Consider the following 19,247-nt stretch of genomic DNA (forward strand, 5'->3'; position numbering starts at 1 on the left):
TAGTCCGACACTAGTTTAAACTTCCTGTCTAGGAGGTAATATCTCAGTGTATCTACAGCCCATTTTATGGCCAAGCATTCTTTTTCTACTATAGCATAGTTTTTCTCGCAGGATGAGAGCTTCCGGATCAGATACAGGATGGGATGTTCCTCCTCATTTATCTCTTGAGAGAGCACAGCTCCTAGGCCAACTTCTGAAGCATCTGTCTGGACCACAAATTCTTTATTAAAGTCTGGTGTGACCAGGACCGACTGCTTACACAGTACCAGCTTCAGCTGTTGGAATGCCGTCTGCATTTCATCCTTCCATTTCGCCATTGTTGATCTTGTTCCTTTGATAAGATCCATAAGTGGCACGGCCATCATGGCAAAATTTGGGATAAACTGCCGTAAATATCCCACAATTCCAAGAAACGCTCTCATCTGCTTCTTGGAGAGCGGTTGCGGCCAGTTCTGGATTGCCTCGACTTTATTGACTTGTGGCTTAATTTCACCTCTCCCAACGACATAGCTTAAGTACTTGGCTTCCTCCTTCGCAATGGCATATTTTTGGGGATTTATAGTAAATCCTGCCTTCTTCGGAGTATCCAGAATCATCTGAACCTTTGGTAGATGACTAGCCCAGTCTGGGCTAAAGACTACAATGTCGTCAATGTAGGCTGCGGCATACTTCTTATGGGGGGCTAGGATCTGATCCATGGCCCTCTGGACAGTGGCTGGTGCCCCCTGCAGTCCGAAAGATATTCAAGTGTATTGAAAACACCCCTCAGGTGGTGAGACAGCCATCTTCTCCTTGGCCCTCTGGGACATGGGGATCTGCCAGTAGCCCTTCATCAGTTCAAGGGTGGTAATATACATCGCAGGTCCAAGCCTCTTGATGAATTAATCGACGCAAGCCATCTGGTATGTGTCACACTTGGATACCTCATTCAACTGGCAGTAGTCATTGCAAAACCGCCACTCCCCGCTGGGTTTTTTGCACAAGAAAGATGGGACTCCACCATCCACTATTTGACTCTTCTATCACACCAAGGTCTAACATCCTTTTCACCTCGGTTGAGATCAGATCCCGGGGTGCTTCAGGAATCCTTTAGGGCTTCAGGTTAACTCTTATATTTGGCTCTATTAACACATTATGCTCTACCACCTGCTTATCCCCCGGCAACTCTGAGAACAGCTCATGATTTCACTGCAGCAGTTCTCGACACTCTTGCTTCTGGGCCAGCGATAGAGTCTCCGCTATGGTGACATCTTCAACCTTGGCTTCGGGACTGGCTCCCAGGCAAGAAGCTCCCACGGGTTCCCGATCTCGCCACGGCTTGAGTAAGTTTACATTATATCTCTGGTGCGGCCTGGCTGGTGGACTTTATAATTAACTTCACTGAGTTTCTCCACCACCTCATACGGGCCTTGCCACTTGGCCAGGAACTTGCTCTCGACTGTGGGGATTAGCACCAGAACCTGGTCCCCTGGCTGGAACTGCCTCAGCCTCACTGATCGGTTATACATCCTTGCCTGGGCCTCCTGTGCTTGGAGGAGATGCACCTTCACGATAGGCATCACTTTTGCCATTCTCGCCTACATCTGGGCAACATGTTCTATGATGCTCCAGTGGGGCATAACCTCGGCTTCCCAGGTTTCCTTGGCAATATCCAGGAGCCCTTGCAGATATTGTCCATACAGTAGCTCAAATGGGTAGAAAACAGTAGAGGCTTGCGGAACCTCCCTTACCGAAAAGAACAGGAATGGTAGCAGGTCTTCCCAGTTACAACCATCCTTCTCTACGACTTTTTTGAGCATCACTTTTAAGGTTTTATTAAAGCGCTCCACTAGGCCGTCTGTCTGCGGATGGTAAATGGAGGTTCGCAGCTGGGCAATCTGAAGTACCTTACACAGCTCCTTCATTACCTTGCTCATGAATGGGGTTCCTTGATCGATTAGTATCTCCTTCAGCAGATCGGTCCTAGCAAATATATGGACAAGTTCCTGGGCTAAGCTCCTACTCGATGAGTTCCTTAGTGGTACCACTTCTGGGTACCGAGTCGAATAGTCCATGACCACGAGAATGTATTGGTGGCCCGTGCCGATTTAACTAAGGGCTCCACTGGGTCAATGGCAATTAGGATTACGGAAGTGGGAAGAGGGAGCAGTTATCTGGCAGGTGGGGCAGGACCTACAATAGTTTAGACTCTCCCGGTAATATCCTGACCAATAAAACCTCAATATCCTCTCCTGAGTTTTCTCTACCCCCAGGTGTCCCCCCAGAACATGTAAATGGATCATATCGAATACCCTCCGTCAGTATGGCCCTGGAACTAACAGCTGTTCCACTATCTCATCACCCCTTAGTTTGGTCACCCGATACAATAACTCCCCTTGAACTGGGGGAATCTTTTGCAGTCCCCCAGCTCTTGAGCAACCGTGTTACACACAGTAACCTGGTCAAATGCCTACTTTAAGGTCAGGTCCCAAACTTGAGCAGTCCCAAAGTTCTCTTCGGACACATGTAACTCAGGGAGGTCGGCCTCCTTGGTCACCGTCTCATCCTCGTCAACAGCAAGGACACACAGTGGGAAATCATCCACTTGAGATTTCGACAGGGGTTCTTCCCTAGGGACCTGGCTTTTGTCCATGCGACTCAGTATGGTTCACTTTTCCCACAAGTCCCAAAGCAAAGAGAAATCGCTCCCCAATATGACGGGATGTATCAGGTCCTTGACCACTCCGACCTCATGCGACTGGGCACCACAGTCTGTTCCCACTGTCACTCAGGCCACAGAGAAGTCCTTGGCATCCCCATGTATGCAATGAACTCCCACAGTTTTTGCAGGGACCAACTGGTGGGGAAGGTTAGCACAGATTAAGGTTACCAGACTCCCAGAGTCTAACAGTCCTAGCACCCTCACTCCACTAATGGACACGGCAGATGCCTGCAGCCCCTCGTTGGGTTGACAGTCCACACTGCAAGCCGGATAAGAGTAATAGCAACATCTGCCTAGGCTGCAGTCCATTGGCTTAGGGGACATATAACACCGGGCGGCTATGTGACTAGGATTGTGACACCGCCAACAGATCACATCCTTAACAATGGGGTTCAGAGTATGTATCCAGCCAATTGAGCGCTCCCAGGGTCACAAGGAATGATTATCCAAAAAAAGGATTTAATTCTTCAGAAGATTTATTCAGGTAGGTAAATGGATAAAACTTATAAATAAAACAGCGCGTTTCGGCTATTAAAATTAAAGATACCTGAGGAAGGCTATATATCTTTAATTTTAATAGCCGAAACGCGCTGTTTTATTTATAAGTTTTATCCATTTACCAACCTGAATAAATCTTCTGAAGAATTAAATCCTTTTTTTGGATAATCATTCCTTGTGACCCTGAGAGCGCTCAATTGGCTGGATACATACTCTGAACCCTATTCTTACGGACTCCAGCTGGGAGATCCGTTTAATCCAGATAGAAGCTGCATACCAGTGGACCAGCTACCCACATTAGACCAGAATTGGTCGATAAGCCTTGGTACAAGATCTACTAAAGGTGAGCAGTTCATTTTTTTTCTGTTTCTATATATATATATATATACATCTACACTTAGATCTGCGCCTGTTTTTTGTTTCTCCCCCCACCAGACCTACAGCCTTGCGGTCGAACACATTGAACATCCTTAACAATAGTCTTTGCTGCACCCTCAGTGGAATTGGCAAGCACCCCAGTTGTGGCTCTAAACCCACTCTGTGGTGAACCCACCCCCTTTTGGGTGTTCCAGAACGGGGAAATGACTATGTCTGGTTTCTTGAGGGATTTGTTGAGCACCTGGTACCTTTCTACTAGGCCGACGAGGTCATCCGCGTCCTGAGGGTCACTATGGGCAACCAACCTGGAAAGGCAGTGTATGAATCTGTCAATCAACACCCGCTCAACCATTAGGGCAGGAGTGGAAGACTCCAGCTGCAACCACTTCTGAACCAGATGCAGTAAGTCAAACATCTGTGGGTGAGGGGGTTTGTCGCCGGCATATGCCCAGTGGTGGACTCGTTGGGCTCTCACCGCCATATTCAGTCTCAGGCATGCCAAGATCTCTCTCTTTAGTTTGGCATATTCCTTGGCATTCTGCAGTGTCATAATATGCTTTTTGGGGTTCGCTCAACAAATATGGTGCCAGAACCTCTGCCCACTGTTCTGGTGGAAGTCTCTCCTAATCAGCCACCCTCTCAAATACTGTCAGAAAGGCTTTTACATCATCCCCCGGGGTGATCTTCTGCATGGCCCATCTTACCACCTTCCTGACGAGTGAATCATCACTAGTCGGCCCTGGGAGTGGGGCATTCGATCTGCTCTGGATGGCGTCCACCAGAAGCTGGATCTGCTGCTGCTGCTCCTGCTGATGCTGCTGCTGCACTTTCTGCTGCAACTGGATCTGTTGTAGCAACAGCTTGGTTGTTTCCTACTGAGCTTGCTGCTGCTGCAGGATCTGCTGCTGTCATGGGTGTATCAGAAGTGACAGACAGTCGCCCTGCAGTTGGTTGCAGGAGATCTCTATATTTGGCATTACAGACATCTTCTTAGAGGCTTTCTCTAGGACCCAGCGGCTACCTTCCTCTGGCTATTTAATACCCTGCCTGGGTGTATAAATACCTGCTATGTTTTAGAGGGAGGTGCCGGCGATATTCATTCCTACTTGTGAAGGCTTTAGCAAGAAAAGTACTTCGTCCTTTCTGGAGCTTGAGGACGTGTGTGCATTTGTCAGGATTTCTTCTGAAGCTAAGCAATTTCCCCCTCTTTGTCCACCCCTGTTGTCTATAGTGTTTAGTGGAGATCGACTAGTGCTCATCTCCTCCCTTTCCTAGCTTTAGCCATACGCCAGGGAAAGACAGGGCGAGGCACACGCGTGGCGATTGGTGAAGAGCCAATACAGAGACGTTAGGGGAGACAGGGTGACGCTAGATCAACCTAGGAGGTCTCTACTTCCCCCCTTTCCCTAGAGTCTGGGCTCCCTTTCCCTCTTCCCTTTGTGTTGCACTAAGTCTTTCCCACACCTTGCATGACAGCTGCTGCTGTAGCTCCCAGTGCTGCTGTAGCTGCTGCAGGTGCTGCTGTTGTTGACTGTGGACGAGGTGCTTGATGAGCTCTTCCATGTTGCTAGACATCTCTAGCTGGCTGACAGCCTTCACCCAGGAGATCCACCGTTCTCTGTGGCAGGTACACAAGTTCCTGGAATCTTTACAGCACTCTCGCACCAACTGTGTTAAAGCAACTTGCTCGGCTCTCACAGAGGCAGACACAGGAAACACATCTTGGGTTAACTTCCTGCGGGTTTATTAATATATGGCATAAACCACATCAGGGTTTCACAAAATAAACACGTCCTCTCCGGGATAACAAAAAACAGAAAAAGAATAAAGTATAGTACAGTCAATAGGTGAGCAGGTTTCTCCCTCTCTGGGTAACACAAAACAGTTCAGCAAAGTCCTTCTGTAGAGTTCTCTGGCTTCCACAGTCTGGAGACTTTCTTCTCCAGACCACAACAGAGAAAAAAAAAGCAGTGACTGAGCATTTAACATGCCCAGATACCCTGAGGTGGAGATATGGTGAATGACCTCCCGCCCTTCTCAATGTCATTCGCAAAAAAACACTCCCTTTGAACATCGTGGTTTAACCCCAACACATAACATGCTGGAGGAAATTTGTAGGTTTAGTTCACTGAAGCTAGTAGCCGCACTGAAATATATCTTCTCTCGCATATATCACCAGTGACTCTGTCACAATAGATAGATATGGGATGATAGATAGATATGTTATAGATAGATAGATGAATGATAGATAGATATGGGATAGATAGATGAATGATAGATATGGGATAGATAGATTAATGATAGATAGATAGATAGATAGATAGATAGATATGCGATAGATAGATAGATAGATAGATATGGGATAGATAGATAGATAGATGATAGATAGATAGCTATGGGATAGATAGATGAATGATAGATAGATAGATAGATAGATAGATAGATAGATGAATGATAGATAGATAGATGAATGATAGATAGATAGATAGATGAATGATAGATAGATATGGGATAGATAGATGAATGATAGATAGATATGGGATAGATAGATGAATGATAGATATGGGATAGATAGATGAATGATAGATAGATATGGGATAGATAGATAGATAGATAGATAGATAGATAGATAGATAGATAGATACATAGATAGATAGATAGACAGATATGGGATAGAGTTGGATATAGTTAGAGTGATGAAGTTGTTTGTCTTGCTAAGACATTAGATCTGGTTGGCATTATCAAAAAGTAAATCTATGTTACAATTGTTTAACTGGTTGAAAAGTTGACAGATAGTTCTTCCCAAGAATGGTATTACTAATGTGTAAGAAGAACCAGCTCGGAAGTTGTTATATCGCAGCTGTCAATCCGCAATGAATATGAATTTCTGCCAAGACGTAGTATATACCCAGCTGGTGTATGCAAGCATTGCCAACATTACAGTTTCTGATGTTTTACTGATTTTTGTTACAATAATGGCTTAATCATAACTGTATCAAAACCACTATAAGAGATCACAAAGTAGAGATTGTTCTGTGGCTTCTGATCAGTGACGGATATTTTTAATGCTAATTCCTAGAATTGCTTTTAGACTTTTCCTTTTACTAAGGTGGATACACAAAATAATGAAAAAAGAAATTACCGTATATCAAAGGCAGCTGCGTACAAGTGTATTATTTATTTCTTATTTCATACTGTATAATTAGCTTGCAATAAGCTCCTGTGCTTTTACTAATGGTGACTTCAGGAAGCAGAATCCAATTAATTATTTATTATTCTTACTTATATAGTGAAAACATCACTGTCCCCACGGGGGGTATACAATCTAAATTCCTAATTGGTGTTTCAACGGTCTGTAGGGGGAAACTGGGGTACCCAGGGAAAGCCCATGCAGGCAAGGGGAAAAGATACAAACTCCTTGATGTTGTCCTTGGTGGAATTTGAAACCAGGACCCCAATGCTACAAAATAACAGTGCTAACCACTGAGCCACCGTGCTGCCCATTTTATTCTATGTCTCGGCATGAGATTTAGAGACCTAGATCAGAAAAATGGGGCTTTCACCAATTTAAAGAAATCAGATTTTTTTACCTATTTATTTAAAATTGAGTTATCATTTACTTTAATTGTCTATGCCATTGATCACTGGGTATAGAAGATCTATACAATCAGCCTCTTTCACCTTTTTACTGAACAATGTACATAGTAAAAATACTTTAACCCTTTCACGACATGGCCAATTTTTATTTTTTTTGCTTTTATTTTTTTTCTGCCCATCTTTTTTTTTTTCAATTGACATATTCGTATGATGGCTTGTTTTTTGTGGGATTAGTTGTAGTTTTCCTTTGCCATGTAATATATATATACTTTAAAATACCATTCCACCATTTTTACCAGTGTTCACGGTGTGCTTAGAATGACATGTTAACTTCATTCTGTGGGTGAAGACAATTATTTCAATATGATATTTTAATAGTTTTTCTTACGTTATACTGTTTAAAAAAATACTTTACAATTTTAAAATTTGCCATGTTTCTCTCTATTCTGAGGCCCATAATGTTTTTATTTTTCTGCCAATAGAGGCATATTTTTTGCAAGATGAGCCATTGGTACATGCAACTTTCTGACTTTCTGATTGTTTTTTATTCCATTTCTGGTGACGTGACCAAATAATGATAATTCTGGCATTTTTTTAAGCCAAATATATTTATTTATTTATTTCTCATGTGGTGATACCAAACATTTTTATTTCTGTAATTTTTTTTATTCATTGGAAAATGTGGTGTTCAACATTTTTATTAGCACTTCTCTAGGTGCCTGCAATAATTTCATTGCTTATCCGACACCTTGCAAAATTTGTGTATTGTCAACATTTTTAACAATCTATTATGGAGCTAAACCAAAAAAAATGAACTGGAGTATAAGTTATTATACATGCAAAATAGGGGCATGTTCACACTGGCTATTAAACAGACAAAACCCAAAACAGAAACAAAATGAACATATAGCCTTCTGTAAGTGAATAAGTAAAAGCAATAGTGCATATAAATAACATGCTTATTTCCCAACCTTTGAAGAACAGAAAGAGGGAGAAATTATGCAGCGGGCTACATGCGCCGCGGCAAATTTTGGCCATGCCCCTGGCCACATCCCAATGCACGCCCATTTACCATTATCTTTCTCCCCTGGCAGGAGAAGTTGCCAGAGGGGCGCTGGTAGTGAGGGATATTCAGCAGACGGCCGAGACTGCAGGTTGTAGATCCAAATCCTGGACTGTCCACTGTATCCGGGACAGTTGGGACTAGAGATGAGTGGATGGATTCCCAGGTCTCCAGTCCAGCGTCCAGATCAGTGCTACCTGGCGGCTGGAGGGAGGTCGTGAATCTCTTATCTTCCGAGGCAGCGCGATGTCATCTGTGTGTCCTGCTCATCTCTAGTTGGGACCTGAGGATTATTTTTTGTTTCTCTTTCACAGTCGGAGCCGCCAGAACTTTCTCATCATTATGTAGCTTCACTATACGACATCCGGCTTTTTTGTGTCTATAAGGCCGTGTTCACATGTTGCAGAAATACTGTGTTTTATGGTTTCAGCAGATGCCTGTGTAGCACCCTGAGGATTCGGCTGCTACAGGGGTATTGCACCTCAATCCAGAGGTGTGATATTCCACTCCCGGGTAAGGATGGAGTGTGGAACTGAGCTCGGTAGGCTGCATGCACTACACACATCCCATTTCCGGGGAACAGGCCGACGGTACTCCCACTTAGAAATGTGCAGGTACGACCGAGTCTGTTCCTGGCTGGAGTGGGAGGGGGGTGGTACATCCCATGTAGTGTAGGGGCAGATAGGGGGAGCAGCCTGGGTAAAGATAGGAGCTCATTGGGTGCTGGTCACCTGAGCTCACACATAGAGGGTGTATATAAGGTGGGCACCAACTAAGATCAGGGTCAGATGCAGAGGATCAGATGCAGAGAGTCAGTCAGCTGCAGAGAACAAGTCAGGAGCAGAGGAGAGAAGAAAGACAAAGACCCAGAGTGAGAGAGGAGAAAAGAGAGAGACCCAGAGCACAGAAGAAAAGGACTCTGAGATCCCAACTCAAAGCACCGGGTGAAGAGTCGGCATCAGGGTACCGGAACCCAAGCTGGTGGGGGTTAAAACATTCCCCAGCCAGAGACCGGAGACCGTGGGCAGCGTCTGCCACGGTCACCCATCACATCCACCCCGAAGGCACACCACATGAAGGGTCAGGGAACCCAGGGCCAAGGGTGTCCCAACAGAAGGCCCGAGGGAGCTGGACCTAGGTGGATTACTGGTGGGGACGGCCAGAGAACGGGACAGAAAGAGAGCTCAGGGCCACGCTCCGGACTTGTTTGGGGGTTGGCTGGATCCAGGACCTGGTGGACGCAGCACGGCTCGGGTGGTCACTAGCAGCTGGAGTGACCAGTACAACATCTGCAGTAAGTAAACACCCTTAACTGCACAACCCGACTCTGTCTTCACTGCCGTCTGCACTACACCACCACAACCCCCATCCTCTGCGCCTGTCCCCTCTGAGGCTATACCCCTCCCGTTGGGGGTTATCCCACCAAGCTGCGCACCCACCATCAGCCTCAGCGGACCCTGCTGCAGCGGCGGCCACAGTGACCGCATCACAACGGGTGGCGTAGTCGACACAAAAGAACTCTTAATAACATCTGTAGGACTGCCACATAACACTGAGCTTGACGCCCTGGGCACGGGCCGGGTCACAGCCGCTCGGAGACTACAAACCCCCCCATCTGATCCGGTGCCGGGTATTCCCCTCAAAAAGGAATATGTCCCAGGGGGCGCGTCACCTGCACCAAACTACACAATAACAATCTCTTCCCCCTTATCTGATGCGTTTCTAGTGCAGATGTGAAGCCGTTTTTAAGGTGCTTTTTACAGTACAGAAAAGCTTTGATTTTACACTTAATGAAGTATCTGCTTTTTTTTAAGGCTCCACAAAGAAGCGTCTGAACTCTGCGGAAGTGATGAGCGAGCATCTATTGTTAACCCTTTCGGCAAGCACGCACTGCATTTATGTTAGTGCCGCCGCGGCTGCATGTGTCACGGCTCAAACATAGATGCCAGACACGCCGAAAATACTCGGTGAACATCCAAGCGTGCGCACCGAAAGGGTTAACAATACACGCTCGCTCATCACTACTACTTGGTGCATTTTCTCTCTATAGACTTCTTCTGAAAAAACGCATGGAGAGAAAAAGCTTTTCTGTACTATTAAAAAGAGTTAAAAACTCGGCTTCATATCTGCCCCAAAATCGCATCAAGTAAGGGGGAAAATGCATAAAAGAAATGCAGCAAACATGCAATAATCAGAGAAGATTGTTACAGCGTCGTGTGATGCGAGCAGCTGCAGAAAAAAAGCAGCTAAAAGAACGCAGCATTTACGCTACGTGTGAACACGGCCTCAGCATTATAGTTTTATTAAATATTTTTATGGGTTTAATAAAGAAAAAATATCAAACACACCATTTTTTTACGCCATTTATCGATCCTCGTAAATAATCTGATCGCTGTGTTCTGCAGGTTGTTACGATTACAGGGACACCAGATATGTCCATGTTATTTGCTGATTTGTGATGTTCATTATTTTTTATAAAACGCATTAAAAATTACAATATTTTTTCATTATTAAATGTTTTTCTCTATTATTTTTAGCAATTTTATAGGTTGAAAAAATTTCTTATTCTCCCTGTAAAATAAAATTACATATATAGTATCCAGCAGTGAATTTAGATCAGTGCAATAAGCCAATAGGCAAAGCCCGCAGTACAGGTCAAGTAGACAGAATTCTAGCAACAATTTCACTAGAGCTGGTGGCTCAGCAGGATAAGTGTATGTGTCAGTAATGATTTAAGGTTGTGGGTTCAAGACCAGGGACTCACAAAAAATATATATTATTGTAATTGTTCGCAAATTTACTACTTTTATTTAAAGGATCAAAAAATAATTTTCTTCAGCTCAGTATACAGGCACCATAAAAATACATTGCTATACACAATGTATTTCTATGGAGATGTATACTCTGCTTCTGTACTGTCTGTGCTTCTTGACGCTACAATGCATTGACTGCATTGTAGAGTCAAGTTAATGAAATCCTCCTATGTTCACCAGTGAGTGCGGTATCTCAGTGGTTAGAGCTGTAGAATGAACACTGAGTTCCCAGTTTGAGTCCCAGCAGATGTGATCACAGGAGAAGGAAGAGGTGAGTGTGATGTGATTTAATTTATTGACTGACCAGTGAGCATTCCCACCACCTGAGGGGGAGGAGCTATGGAGCGATGAGAGGTGAGTATCAATAGAACCCGGGAGAACAGCTGAGCTGTGACCGGACAGTCCCCAGAATACGGGACAGTTGGGAGCTATGAACATGGGGTACTTAGTAAACACCATTTTGGATCAAAAAGCGTAAAAGACATCCCACCAGCGTCAAAGTGTACCCAAATTCAGGATCTGTATTGAAGCTCTACCATAGACCTTAATCTGCTCTATACATGCACATCCGGAAAAAAAAAGTAAATGTCAGAAAAAGGATAATGTTATGCACCGAGCATTTGCACTTTACTTTAGATGTAGGAAACTTGTCTGCAGCATCTATTATCTGTATTAGGATCTTTTTGATTCCCTTATATTATTGGGTTATGGATTTATGAGCTTTATCAAAATAGCATATTGTATGTGTATGTAACAATATGTGATGTACTGCTGACATCTATGGTTTAAGTCTAGTGATTTGTATAGCCTTATACTGGGATTAATCCTTCCCCCTGTTGTTATATGTGGTGTTCCTCCTTTGTGGAAGTTGTTACCCTGTCTTTTTAATTTTTTAACATTTATTCATTAAAGTATATGACGCGCCCCTGGGCCTGTGTCGCGCTGCGTTGCGCACGCGGGAGCTTACCCGGAGCCGGATCTCTTGAGGGTTGTAGTCTCGTGGCGGTGATCCGGTCCGTGCCCAGGGAGTCAGACTAAGTGGCGCTGTATTAGCGGTAGATGTTGGACGACTACGCCACCCATTGAGTACAGCTATGGAGCTGCCGCTGCAGGGCAGACCGCTGAGGCCGGTGGTAGGATTGTGCAGCGTGATAGTATAACCCCCAACGGGAGGGGTATGGCCTCAGGGCAGCCGACGTGGATGATGGGGGTAGCAGGAATCACTCAGAGACGATGCGGTGTGATTCAGGGTCTTTACTGGTGACAAAGATAGACCCTCCCGGAGTACTGGCTAGCGATTGGGGCCTGGTCAGTCCTTGAGCAGATGGGATCTCCCCTGGCCAGGCGGAGTTGTAGGCCTCCCAAACTAACTGTACTCTTCTGGCTACCTTGCTAGAGGCGGGTATAAGTAGCCCACGTCCCTGAGTGTACCGTGTGGTGCTCACCCGTATGGCCGGTGACTCGGGGCCTTCTAGTAGCTTCCGCTCCACGACGGCGGTGCTGGTCCCATGCGTGTGACCGTGCCTTCGGGTTTCTTGGCCAGAGGACCTGAAATCCCCTGCCTGACGGATTCTGCTGCTGGGTAGGAGTTAGTCCCCACAGCCTCGGACTCCGGGTCCGGTAAGAAATCTTCTCAGTCAGGGCGAGCTCTGCAGCTGCCAGCCCTGACTCCTTGTAACACTGCTCCCACAGAGCTCCTGTTGTTTCTTCCCATAGCTGCTTCTCTTCTCTGTCTCTACTTCTGGCATGGCCCAGGAGCTGGGCCCAGCCGGAGCCACAGCTCCCTGTCAGCCCTCTTGGCTGCACTCTCCCTCTGAACTCTCTAACCCTGCCTCAGCCCCAGGTTTATATAGGGGAAGTTCTTCCCCTCCCAGGACTGGGCAGGAGGTGTGGCATGCATAGGATTCCTGACCAAGAGACCCCCCCCCCCACCTGCTCTCAGACATAACATTGCTTGTTACTGTGGAAACCAGACCCCTGGGGTGCCACATATACATCTTTCTAATCATAGCTTAGATGGTATCTCTTCATCTCTGGACTGCCACTGAGGTGCAGTCTTGGTTTTTTGGTTGTATGTTAATTGTTGAAGTGTCCAGCAATGGATTGCTATAGGACATATTAGTAACTGCTATCATATTCTGCAGCACTTTACATACATTATTATTGCTGTCCTCATTGGTGCTCGCAAACTACATACCCTATCAGTATGTCTTTGGAACGTGGGAAGAAACCAGAGAACCCAGAGGAATCTCACACACACTCTCACACACACACACACACACACACACACACACACACACACACACACACACACACACACACACACACACACACACACACACACACACACACACACACACACACACACACACACACGTTGTCCTTGGTGGGATTTGAACCCAGGACACGAACACTGCAAAGCTACACCGCTAACCACTGAGCCACCGTGCTACCCATTCAAGTTTGTTATACTGCTTCATTACAGTTGACCAACTTTAACCCATTAAAGCTTATTACAAACTTTACCCATTGGATGCCAAAAGAGTGTAATTTTGGCATACACTTAGCGGGAATATTGTACATTGGTAAAGATCTTTTTTTACATTCATTTTGCATAAACCATACTCTGCTGTACTTTCTGTTATTGAGGCGTTCTACACAAAAACATTATAATGGGAGTTGACATGTACAATTGTGACTCACCCCCTGGGCCATGGGGCACCCGGAACCGGGCTTCAGTGCAATGTTGGGGGTAGTAGTGGCAACCCGATCCCGTGGCTCAGGGTGGTCAGACCAAATGCTGTGGCAGTCTATTTGTAGGGTTTTGAATGTCCGACTATGCCACCCGTGGATTGCGGTCAGGGATGACCGCCGCTGCAAGGCAGACCACTGAGGCTGATGTTGGTATCCCCCCACGGGAAGAGTGTAGCCTCAGGGCAGTGTAATAGGATGCTGGGGGTGATGGTGCAAGCCGCAATAATAAGGGTTCAGAGTCTGTTTCAAACAGTCCAGGGTCTTTATTGTAGTTAGTACTAATGACCCAACAGGAGTACAAGGTAGGAATGGGCCTGGGTGTCTGAGAGCATTCGGGCAAGCCCCACTGGTCAGGGTGAGTGTGAAGGCCTACCATTCTCTCTCTGCCCTTGCTGACTATCTCCCTTTTCGTGGTGTGATAGCCCACATCCCTGAGCTGGCCGTGTACTACGCCTGTATGGCTTGCGACTCGGGCCTTAGGTACCTGTTGCTTCTCCGTGCTGTACCGGTCCCTCTGTGTGGCGGAGCCTCCAGGCTTCTTAGGCCAAGGAACCTGAAATCCCTTGCGGGTTGGTTATCTGCTGCCGGGCTTGCAACCCTGACAGCCTCGGACCCCAGTGTCCGGTTGTGTAGTTCTCTCTCAGCCAGGACCGGCTCTCGTCGCCTCTGTCCCTGGCTTGCTGTTCCTCCTCTGCCTCCCGGACTCCTCAGCTGCTGCTGACCTGTCCCTTTCCTCTGGGAACCCTTCTGGATGCTTCAGAAGTGGGTCCTGGTCTCTCTAACCCTGCCCTCAGTTCCAGCTTTTATAGGGGCAGCCTGCTCCCCCTACTGGCCTGGGACAGGAGGTGCTGCATGCTAATGGTCCCTGACCAGAGGACCTCCCTCCTGCTCTCAGACACAGCCTTTAATATTTGTGGCATCCAGGCCTGGGGTGACACAATTGTATAACAGTTCAGAGGAATATCCTTCCGTTGGATGGTAATAGTCACAAAATATAGCATAAATGTCTGAACAAAGGTTCAATCTTGTTGTGAATACAGCCTTATAATGTATACGAATTGACACACAGACAGACCTTCATCTTATTTCATACAATTTCAAATAAGTTGCATGTCTATAATAATCTATAATTACCATGCAAATTATGTAAATAGGATTGTAATTTAACAAGAAGCATTAGCTCCACACATCGAGATCACAAATCAAGGACAAACTAAACATTTCACTAATGCAGGCCAACCTTTAGAAGTTCTGGTAAACATCAGAGCATCTGGTCCGTGACTTATGTGACATTTAGTAGACCTCTGTTTATCCATTTTCAATAGAGCATTTCCACATCATTGCAACATGACTGAGATGCAAAAATGCTGGAAAAAAAGAAATCAATAGCTTTTCTCAATGCCTAATTGTCATTTGCCATGGCACCCTAATTACTAATCTACACACGGTGAAAGACCTCAGTATATCAGTATCATCCATAACCATAAGGTCAGGCTCCTCCCTGATGAAGGCTGACAGCGAAACACGCGTCGGGGCTGGCGCAATCCCAGCATGAGGAAATCGTTATGGGTAAATCTCCATTTTTAGAATCTTTGATCTATAGCTCATTTGGACCTTGGTTATTGTGATCCTTACCTGGATATCTAAATCATACATATATTATAACATTGATGTTGTTCCCCCCATCTATTTCTGTCATCTTATCTCTATGTTACATTTTCATCATTACTGTATGATGTCATTAGTGGTTATTTCAATGTACTAACATAAGTATGACTATTGACATTACAGTGAGACAGCATAGATTTAGGCGCAAATTCCAGGTTCATTTGATCTTGGCTCCTCCTGAGGCGCTTGCCACCTCTTCTTGTGAGTCTTTTCTGTTTTTAACCTTTTAGGCTACATTCCCACAATAAGCTTTTGGGGAGTTTTTGACTCTGCAGAATTTCTGCACCTATTAAGTTAGGCTACTTGTGATTTTTTTATTGCAAGCGTTTTTTAACAAGCGCTTGTATCACATTTTTGATACTTCTCTTTTTTTGTCTCTTTTTGGTGTGTCATGCTTTAAATAAAGCTGCTTTGTTTTTGGTACTTCCTGGTATTTGGCATTGACAAAACTTTATTGATATAGTTAGGGGTGGAGTGTATGCATTTTTTATGTATTTTTGACACAGAAACGCGCTAAATGCATGTGCGATTTTACCTGTAGATTTTCCACATCTAATGCAAGCCTATGGGGAAAATCCACACAAAAAACTCAGCGTACCCACAAGAGTAATTGACATGCTGGGGATTCTAAACACGGACCGCAGGTCAGTTTATGCGGAGTTAAAAAAAGCACAATGGCCATGAGATTTCTATAAATCCCATGCACTTTGCTGGAACTGTAAGATGCTGCATTTTTGATATAGCAAAAATACACAGAGCTAAAAATGCACCAAAAGCTCACCATAGGAATTAAGTATCAGTACCGATATGTTGTACTTACAATCCAGCAATTTAGAATTTTCTTGTAGGTTTTCAATGTGCAAAGAAGTAGAAAACTTCCCTGAGCTTAAATTGCATATGATTTTCACATTTAAAGCTTATTTATACATTAACCTGTAGAACTAGACTATGGGCAAGAAAAAATATCGTCTGTGCCAGTTCCTGCCCCCTCTGTACCTGCTCGGCAGCTAGGCGGTACTGCACCTTTGTTGCAGGTGATGCGTGACTGCTACAGTCCTTTTTTATTCTTGCCACTTTTGGTGCCGCTGGAAATGTGGTTGTTTGATTTTGATTACTCCTTTCTGAGAGCCCTTGTCGCTGCTGTCTGACATTTAAGCCCCTGGGTCTCTGACTTCCATTGTCAGTCAATAAGTTCTACTTGCCTGTCCTGTAGTCCTTACATTTGTGTTGTTTTCCCTCATTTTCTGATCTCGGATTGAATTTTGACTATTCACTTGTTCTCTGATTTTGTCTCTGATGTGACCTCTTGGAATTGACATCTCATGGCAAGCCTTCTTGCCTTCAGCTTCCTCCATCAGTCAGCAGCTGACTCTGTGGCCCCAGCCCAGGGGCCCCTGCATAAGTCCGGTAAATGGCGTGGCTTGCGCTAAGCATGTATGTGGAAGTTCTATAAACAGCTGACAGGCTTCCACAAACAAGAAAACTGTGACAAAACCTTCATTTACAAGCTATAGGGGGAAACTACTATTTGTCGCTAACTCTAGAGAACCCAGCATGTATTAGGCATCATTCACACATCAGTGATTTTACTTGTAAGCAAAAAATTTACTGATTTTCATCAATGTTTTGGACCAGATGTTTATCAATGTTTGTGGGTGTAATGTGGCCAATGTGTCAGTTTTCACCACCAGAGTTTCATCATTTTTTCTCACACACAAAATAAATCAGATGGAAGTTTTTCAAGCTTCTCCTATCAAATATTTAGTGAAGAATGGACAACACACTGATGGAATCTAGTTATGAGCGAGCATGCGCGTTACTCAAGATTTTGGAGCATGCTCGGGTGTTTTCCGAATATCTTCAGTGTGCTTGGGTGTTATGTTTGAGTCACTCCGTGCCCATGATTGGCGACTGTTTGACAGCTTTAATACATTTGAGGAATTCCTGTTTCTTAGGCATTCCTCACATGTATTAAAACTGTCAAACAGTCGCAAATCATGAGCACGGAGTGACTCAAACATAACACCCGAGCACACTGAAAATACTCATCAAGCACTCGAGCATGCTCGCCGAAAGGGTTAACAGAACATACTTGCTCATCACTAATGGAATCCAAACACTGTCCAATTTTTTAACAGACCTATAGTCTTGCATTACCAAGTTTGAGCCGTGTTTTGGTCTATACCGCTGGGACCACAAAAATACACAGACATTTGAACAGCCCCTTAGAAAATAATGAGTACGTGTTCCATCTGTGAAAAACATGGATATAACTTGTGCATGAAAAACTCACATTTTTATGAGGCAGATAAGATAGCTTAAATATATGACAAGAAAACACATACAGTGCTTTGAAAAAGTAGTCATAAACCGTGAACTTTTTCACAGTTTTTCACGTTACACCCACAAACTTAAATGTATTTTATTGGGATTTTATGTGATATACCAACATAAAGTAGCAAGCATTTGTGAAGTGTACAGGCAATGATGCGTGGTTTTCTAAATATTTTAAAAATGTAAATCTGAAAATTGTGACTTGCATTTGTATTCAGCCTCCCTGAGTCAATACTTTGTTGGACCACCTTTTGCTGCAATTACTTCTGCAAATCTTTTTTGGTATGTCTCTGACATTTTTGTCCATCTTGAGGCTGAAATTTTCTCCTATTCTAATTTGCAAACAAGCTCAGTGAGATTGGAGCGTCTGTGACCAGCAATTTTCAAGTCTTCCCATAAATTCTCAATGAGATTTAGGTCTGGACTTTGACTAGGCTATTCACTCACATGAATAAGCTTTGATCTAAACCGTTCCATTGTAGCTCTGGCAGTATGTTTAGGGTCGTTGTCCTTCTGGAAGGTCAACCTATAACCCAGTCTCAAGTCTTATGCAGCCTCTAACAGTTTTTTCCCCAGGATTGCAATGTATTTAGCTCCATCCATATTCCCATCATCTTTGACCAGCTTCTCTGTCTCTGCTGAAAAAAAGCATCCCACAGCATCTACCATGTTTGATGGTGAGGATGGTGCTTTCAGGGTGTAACGGGTCTGGGAGGCGGAACCTCTGAGCTACTATACAAGGGGGCGGTCCTTGTAAGGGAGCGGGTGGCGACCAGGCAGGCAGTCACAGCAGGTGACCGGGACAGTCTCTGGAAGAACGGGCAGGAGGTCACGGCAAGTGACCGGGGCAGTCTCTGGATGAACGGGCAGATGGTCACGGCAAGTGACCGGGGCAGTCTCTGGGTGAACGGGCAGATGGTCACGGCAAGTGACCGGGGCAGTCTCTGGGTAAAGGGTTGGTACGACCTGTGGCGGCTGATGGTAGACGTGAGCTCCCAGGTGAGCAGGCGAGAGTCTCTGGATAAACGGGTGGTCACAGCATGTGACGGCGGAGCCTCCAGGAAGACCAACAGACAGGCGGCAGATGAGCGCTCCCAGGTGAGCGGGCAGAAGTCTCTGGACAGGCGGGTGGTCACAGCACGTGACGGCAGAGCCTCCAGGTAGGCTAGCAGACAGGCAGCAGATGAGCGCTCCCAGGTGAGCGGGCAGGAGTCACTGGACAGGCAGGTGGTCACAGCACGTGACGGCGGAGCCTCCAGGTAGGCTAGCAGGCAGGTAGCAGATGTGCGCTCCCAGGTGAGCGGGCAAGCTGGTCCATAGACAGACCGACAAGAGTTGGAAGGCAGACCGTCGGACCTCAGGCAAGCAGGCAGGTAGCTGATGTGCGCTCCCAGGTGAGCGGGCAAGCTGGTCCTTAGACAGACTGACAGGAGTTGTAAGG

The sequence above is a fragment of the Phyllobates terribilis genome, unplaced genomic scaffold (assembly GCF_046119375.1).
Source record: "Phyllobates terribilis strain yellow unplaced genomic scaffold, ASM4611937v1 Scaffold_3__8_contigs__length_932513732, whole genome shotgun sequence".
In the NCBI taxonomy this organism is placed as follows: domain Eukaryota; kingdom Metazoa; phylum Chordata; class Amphibia; order Anura; family Dendrobatidae; genus Phyllobates; species Phyllobates terribilis.